The following is a 7,729-nucleotide window of genomic DNA, read 5'->3' as shown; positions in this document are numbered from 1 at the left end:
ATTTCTGGGCTCTGCAGCCTCTCCTCTCAGGAGAGGAGAGAGGCCTTGTTTTCCTTGTCATCTCTGCTCACATAGGCTGATTGTAGCTCTGTTGGGTTTTAGAAGCATATGCCACCAGGCAATCATCTTGCAGGACAACCCCCAACCCGTATGAACATGCATTCACTGAGATCCCCGGTTCTTAACCCAAAGTATTTCAATACCAGTGCTTCTGTGACAGCTTGTTTGTAAATAGCTGGCTTTTGCTAGTCATGACTCTGCTATCCTGTACCATCCACAACCAGAATTCTGAGGAGACTTAAGTAACAAGTGACGGGTGAATCTGTTTAGATACATTAATGAACTCATTCATCTCCGTAATAACTTTTATTTTTAGGTCCTTTTCAACTATGCAGTTACTTCCACCTTTCTGGAGCGGGGTCAGATGCCTTTGTCACCAAGTAGGTGTCCTACATAACTAATATCCTCAGCCTAGTTTGGCAGCGGTTCCTGTTCAATTTAAGGCTTTATTATTTTTCATGCTGGAGAACACTGTAGTTTTTTATTGTGCTCTTGATCGTTTTCAGCCCATGTGAGGAGACTGTCAATTCTACCCGAGCCAGATCCTCAAAGATCCAGGACATGATGTTTTGTACACCTTTGGCAGAGGCAATTCCAAGGGAAAGTTGCTTAAAAATATCTGCCTGGAGGGGAGTTGAAGGTGTTGAGTCAAACCTGCCAAAAACCCTTGGCTTGTACCCAAAACCAAAAATATTCTTGTATTTCAAAGTCGAGTCATGACCTCCTCAAGTGTTCTCAGGGAGGTGGACTCACATTAGATACCCTTACTTGGATCTATACTACTCCTGAGCTTGTTTGATTTTATTACAGTAACCATACTATTAATCAGAGCTGGTCTCTACCTGGTGTTTATCACTGTATTCTCTCTAAGGGTAGACTTTGCATTCTAGAAAAGCAGTCAAAAGGTCTGCAGTGTCACACTTTAATTTGAGAAGTGTAGTTTTCATAGCCCTGCAAATAACCACTGTTCTTTACAATGCAAAGTCCATGTTTCTCACAAACCTTGGCCTGGCTATCAATTATACTATCAATGCCTTGGGTTCCACTTTGGCTATCTGCCCAAATTCACATAACAGCTTTAATACATAGGACTGCAACATGACAATCAATGGTCTCACCTGGCAGCTAGAGTCTTGCAAAGAGAACATGATTTTCCCAGGTAACACTCTTGCCGGGATTATAGTAGTCTTGGAATTCATGAATGATCCTATCTTGCTGTTTGCAATCCCCTTCATGCTCCTACTAACACATGCAACAGCTCTTCAAACCTGCTGCATGCAGCAGAGTAAGAAATTTCACTTCCTCCAGTTTCTCTACAATTCCCTTGCTTCCAGAAAAACTTCTAAGCACTGCAACCACCTCCTCCAGTTTCCTGATCCCAGTCACCGGATATAGGGCTGGGTTAGAAAAGGACAAGGATCAGCAACCACTGATTGCAGAGGTGGTTGTTATATTCCCTGTTTGTTTGGGGGCTTCACTCTATAGCCTCTTGTGAGAACCCCCAAATTGATTAGGGAGCTAGAAGATGAAGCCAAATACAATTTCCCCGGATGGGGATTGCAATCAGGGAACTAGTCTCTGCTGAGGTTTCACCCTCCACAATCATTGTGATATTCCTGTGCCTTTGAACAATAATAAAAGGCAAAGCCCCTATAGAATCACAGGACTCTGAACAATAAACAGCTTGTCAGCCTGGCTTAGTGGATAAGGTACCAGTCTGGAAGTTAGCACAGCCAGCTGTTGGCCCCATCTTTGACTTGCTAATTCATGACCTTGGGCAAGTCACTTGCTCTCTTTCTGACCCTTCAGAGTAGCAGCCGTGTTAGTCTGTATTCACAAAAAGAAAAGGAGAACTAGTGGCACCTTAGAGACTAACCAATTTATTTGAGCATAAGCTTTCGTGAGCTACGATGAAGTGAGCTGTAGCTCACGAAAGCTTAGAGACAAACAAATTTATCTGAGCATAAGGTGCCACAAGTACTCCTTTTCTTTTTCTGACCCTGTTTCCCCATCAATAAAATGAGGGTAATTAGCCACACCTTTGTAATGTGCTTGAGATTGAGGGAGGGAAATGCCATGAGGGTTCTATGTATTCCATAATGATTAGCAGGCCCTTTTTATTTTTTCCCTATTCCCAAAGGAAGGGCATGCAGCTGACATGCTGTATAACTCTGGCTGGATGTAAAGCATTTGATACAATGACTCATGGAAATCTTATGAGGAAAATCAGTTCAAAGTGGCTGGGACATGCAGGCTGCAGGTCTGTGAACAAAAGACATGCTAAACGGCAATGTACTGAGTTGGGGCGGGGGAGAAATCAATCCCTGCAGGGAGCAGGGTAGGCCTGATTTCATTGTTAACGCTCTGGCTGCAGAAGTAAACAGCACGCTAATTAATTTAGCAGCTGACACAGAATTAGCAGACAACACGATGCAAACAGAGCGAGAAGGGGGAATGATAATTCAGTGGAGCAGAGGTGTTGGAAATCACTGAATGAGATTCTGGAAAAAGGGGAGTGAATCCATTGCGGGGGGTGAGGGGGAGATAGGAAAGTTGATCAAGGGGAGTAAGACTGTGTGTGGGTGGTGCAGTATACTTGTGTGTGGATGGGGGCACAGACCCATATACACTGCTGTGAGTTTGGGTGGGTGGATGGACAGCGCACTGCTCTGTTTGTGGGTGGGTGTGATCGTACAGTTTGTGTGAGTGGGTGTACAGCATACTGCTGCGAGTATGTAGGCTGTACAGCTGGTGCCTACATTGTGTACGCTTCAGAATACATCCTGACAGACAACAACACAGCTGGAGAAGGTGCCTGAGACACTGGAACTCCATCAAACTTCCCTGCAGACAGAGAACGCAAGCTCAGAGAGGGCCTTCTGGAGAGATTCTCCAGGGACTTGGAGTCACAGTTCAGGGCACCCACTCTAGGTTCCGAGCACCCACCCCTCAACCCTCTGGGTAGAGACCTGCATCTCTGTCCCTCCTAACGGAGGGTTTTCCAGGCTGCACAGTGCCTTGCCTACACTGTGATATCCCCAGCAAGACAGACTGCCTAGCCAGACCAATGTCTGCACTTTGCTTTTTCTATGAAGGCTAAAACAAGGTAATTGGCAGCAGTTACAAGTCACCGCACAGCTCTCTCCAAGCAGGCACACTTATTCTTCGGGTGAAAGCATTCCCAAGAACGCACATAAAAACAACATAAAAACAACAAAAGTTCTTATATGCATGCTAACTCTTTCAGAGGTCACCCATTAGTCATACGGGGCCATAGTACGCCGAGGTCCTTCCAACCCTTCCCAGGCAGGATTGGGGACCCCCCTGGACAGAAGGTTCTGTCCATTTAGTGGATCAGAAAGAAGGCCCCGAGTCATTTTAAACTCAGGCTATTTATACAAAAGTCCATTCTTTGTCTGTCGGTCTCTGGAGAATCCAGTTTAACCCAGTACAGAGGAGCCTCCCCAGGGGGTGGCACCTCTCTGGAGTGTTACAGCCTGAGTGAATTTGCCTAGTTACCCCTCCCTGTTCTTAGTTCCAGGGGGGCTGTGGTTCCCCCTACCCCCAATGGAATCATATACAAACCTGGCCCACAATGATACATACATTAATACAGTGAGGTCACCCAAAGAGATTGTAGGAACTTGCCATCTCTGTCACCTCTCCCCACTAAAGGAGTGGGTGTAACTAAGGTGCTTGACCTGTATCCTAGGAGAACCCACAGGTTTATTCTCTGGACAGCGTGTCGTAATTCTGCCATAGGCTGGGCAGTGCACCGCAGCTGCTTCAGTCTCCCTACGTTTGGCTGGAGACACTGCCATCCCCATGCTCTGTGCTGTCTCTGGGTCCCTGGCAAGGGCAGGCAGAGAGCTTATTTCCCTGGCCTGGGCTTCAGGCTTCAGAGAATTTCCCTTTAAGTCAGTTGGTCTCATCCCTCCCCTGGAGCAGGCGGCTCTCTCACCCCTTCTCTCCTCAGGTATTCGTCTGTGTAACCCTTCTGCCCGTCAGAGTTGGCAGCAACAAGGACCAGGTTCAGCATCTAGGGGTTCTGTTCCAACAACACAATGCAAAACCAGCTCGAGCCCCCACCCAGTGACCTGGGATAACTACATACCACCCTCCCTGGGCACCTCCAAGAGGCAATACTTCCCCTCTGGCAAGCACAGAGTCTGAGTGTAGCAAAAGCCTTTTAATAACAGAGAGAAACAATGTGGCATTATGTTGGGGAAACACCACAAACAGGATTCATAACACAACCCATGAGCAAAACCCACCCCAGCAAATTGGGCCGTGTCCTTTCCCTTTGGTCCTTGAGTCCAGCAACCCCAAATCACCCAAAGTCCCAAAAGTCCAATAACCCAAAAGTCTCTGTCCCTGGTCAGTGCAGCCCCAGAGTTTGAAAGTTTATCTGCAGAATTTTACCTCCCAGCTTGGGTGGAAATGTGGGGGGGTTAAGGGGCACCTTACATGGTCCAAAGCCAACTGCTCCGCCTCTCCGTGGGGCTCTGCTCTGCTCCGCTCCGCCAGCCATCCCACGAGTCACTCTGCTCCACCAGCCATCCCATGAACTGCTCCAGCCATCCCATGATATATTGTCAGCCTCCTCCCCCCTACTTAACACAGCGCTCAGTGACTTCAGCTCTTAGTAATTTCAGCTTGTAGTAGGGGAGCCTCAGTGCTGGTACACCATTGGCCCAAAGTGAATTCAGCTCAGCATCCTGTAACTAGACTCCTAATAGAATCAAAATTAGCTCTGATATTCCACAATGGAGAAAGTGCAATTACTGTTTCAGGCCCTCACACCCCCCAAGATTTAACAATTTTACTAATACCTATCTCCCAGCCTCTCTCAATTCACTAGGTTTTGGAACCCACATCCCTTGCCTAGCAAGTGCTGCTTAGTTGATGGCGAGTCCCTCCGTCATAACAAAAGGCCAAGTACAGTTCCACTGTCCTAGATTCACATAATAAGGATAATAATAATTTATTCTTCCTGTCCCAATAACAGAGAAATTGGGGCTCCTACAGCAGCCAAAGTGACCATCTATGCAGGGTGGGTGTGCCTATGCAAATGAGATCAGCCCCTGAAGTTCTTTTCCACAACCCGCCACAGCTCACCACCAGATGTCAGAGTAGAGCTCATCCTGACTCTGCTTAAATCTGCATACACTGGGAAGGGAACCAGATTCCTCTTGGATACTGGAGGGGGGAGCCACCGCCCTCCTCCTTGTCAGTTACCCTGTTTGCATTTTGTCTGACAGTCCCTTGCCTATCAGGAGATCACTGTGGGTCTGCCCTCCTGCTTTTAAAGCCTTAACATAATTTCTCCAAAAGCAAGTAATATGGAATATCTACACCCAGACACCTGACCCTTCCTGGGTCTCTACAGAAATCTGTGATGGTGTCTACACCAGGGACTTCAACCCAAATTTCACCCCCTGAGAGTGTTTGATGGTTTCATAACATGCAGTTTAACTCTAGTCTTAGCAGCCCCAAAGTCACTCCCACTGGTGATTCCACAGATCAGCACCCAGGCAGGTTCAGCTGGACACGTGGGTGGTGCTTTGGGGTGTGGATGTCTCAGTATGAGCATTAGATGTCATCAGGGGACTGGCTGTGCAACTTTCTCCTTCCGGAGATTCAGCCACACAGTTAACTCTGTGAGGTTAGGGTACAGCTGGCCTTCCCAGCAGTGCACTGGGTATCCCTGGTAAAGTGACCCCACTGGCCACATATGGGCCACTGCTTTTCCCCACTCACCCCCGGGCTTCTCAGAGGTGGCTTCCCTCTGCTTGGACCCAATCCCTGTCTTCTGATCTCATTCCATTCCTGTTAGGTTTTCTATCAAACCCAGGCTGACTAGCCACATAATAGTCTGCTTATTTCCCAACTATGGTTACCTCTCTGGATTTTTCTGTTAGCCATGATTTCAGGTCAGGGTAGCAGAGTTAACAGAAACATTCTATGCCCATTAATTTGTAGGCCTCATTGATCGTGGTATTCCCCCCTCCAGTTTCCCTTTTTTTTACATAACCCCTAACTTGAGTTGAAGCCTCAGCAGAGGTCATGTCCCCTTTTTCTGACCCCCCCCCAATCTTCTCCTACATGCTTCACGGGGCAGTTAAACTTGTGCAACAAAGCTTGTTTGCATGGCTCATAGTATTTTCCTCTCTGCCCATAAGGGTGGAAATTTCCAAAGCCTTGGCTCCTGACAAGGTGGAGCCAGATACTGTCCTCCAGCCCCACCTTGTTCAACTGACATCCCATTTCAAAAACATCTAGAAACAGCCCCTCCCTAAAGGCATGTGGTACCTAGGCCACTCACTGGGACAGGCACACTGAGCACACTGGGACTGGCTCCACATACCAGACTATGTCTCTCCATCTCAAGGTGATGTTGTTGAAGCTGGTCCTGCTGGTGCAGTCTCTCCATCTTCAGCTGCTATTGATGCTCCTTGTCCTTCTCTCATTCCTTATGCTGGTGCTAGTTCTCCTTGTGCTGGCGCTCCTGGTCTGCAAGCAGCTGGGTTTCCATACGCAGTCAGGTGTATCATCTCTTGGTCCACCTGCGCATCTGACCATGATCCCACTTGCAGCGACGCATTCAGTCTGGTAGCCTCCTCCCAACCTCACTCCATGGAGTTGGCTCCAAGATTGTCTCTGCCTGCTGGACCCTCTGCCGGTGGGCCAGATGTTCCCTGTGAACCTGGACTATCATTCCTCTTCTGGTCATGAGAATACAGTAAGTCAACTAGCTTTGTCTTTCTTCACTCCTTAGTGCAGAGTTACCTTTCTCTCCATAGTTCAACCAGCTGACCTTTCTTCAGCCATCCATAACTCATGTTGACCTGTTTCTCTTTTCGCTCTTCCATTCCTCAAAAGACCATGAGCCCTTCCTCTGGGCTTTTCCCATCTACGCTACTTGCTGTCACTGCACTTATGGCAATTCAGGCTGTTACAGATTCCACACACGTTCCCACAATATATATCACAGTTCAGCACAACTGTACCTATGTTTCCTCCTCCTGGGCCACCAAGTGCACCCACTTTAGGTTCCTTGGACCTCTGCTGCCACCTGTCTTGGGCAGAGACATGCGTCTTGTTCCCTCCTGGCTGGGGTTTTTCCAGGCTTCACAATTCCTTGCCGACATCCTTGATATCCCCAGCAAGTCAGATTGCCTAGACAGGCCAGTGACTACACTTTGCTCTAGCTCTTCAAAGGCTATAAGCAGCATAATTGGTCACAGTTATAAGTTACCACCCAGCTCTTTCTAAGCAAGCACATTTATTCCTAAGCATTACCGAGAAAACATAAAAACAATAAAAGTTCCTACAAGCAGGCTAAAAGCTTACCAGGGGCCACCCATCAGTCTTATGGAGCCCCAGGGTTCCTTGTGGAACCCTTCCACAATGATTGCCGTCCGTTCCCCCCAGACAGAAGGTTCTGTCCATTTGATGAATCAGAAAGAAGGTTCCCCCCGAGTCAGTTCAAACTCAGTCGATGTATCCAAAAGGCCTTTCTTTGTCTGTTGGTCTCTGGAGAATCCAGTTTGAATCAATATACTCTACCATCTGGCAGTGGTACTGCCCTGGCGTCTTAGGACCAGAGTGAATTTGCCTACTCACGCTGCACTGTTCTTAGTTCCTGAAGGAGCTGTGGTTCCCCCTC

This window comes from Lepidochelys kempii, chromosome 10, assembly GCF_965140285.1.
Source record: "Lepidochelys kempii isolate rLepKem1 chromosome 10, rLepKem1.hap1, whole genome shotgun sequence".
Lineage (NCBI taxonomy): Eukaryota > Metazoa > Chordata > Testudines > Cheloniidae > Lepidochelys > Lepidochelys kempii.
The sequence above is the reverse complement of the archived record's forward strand: the minus strand, read 5'-3'. Positions refer to the sequence as shown.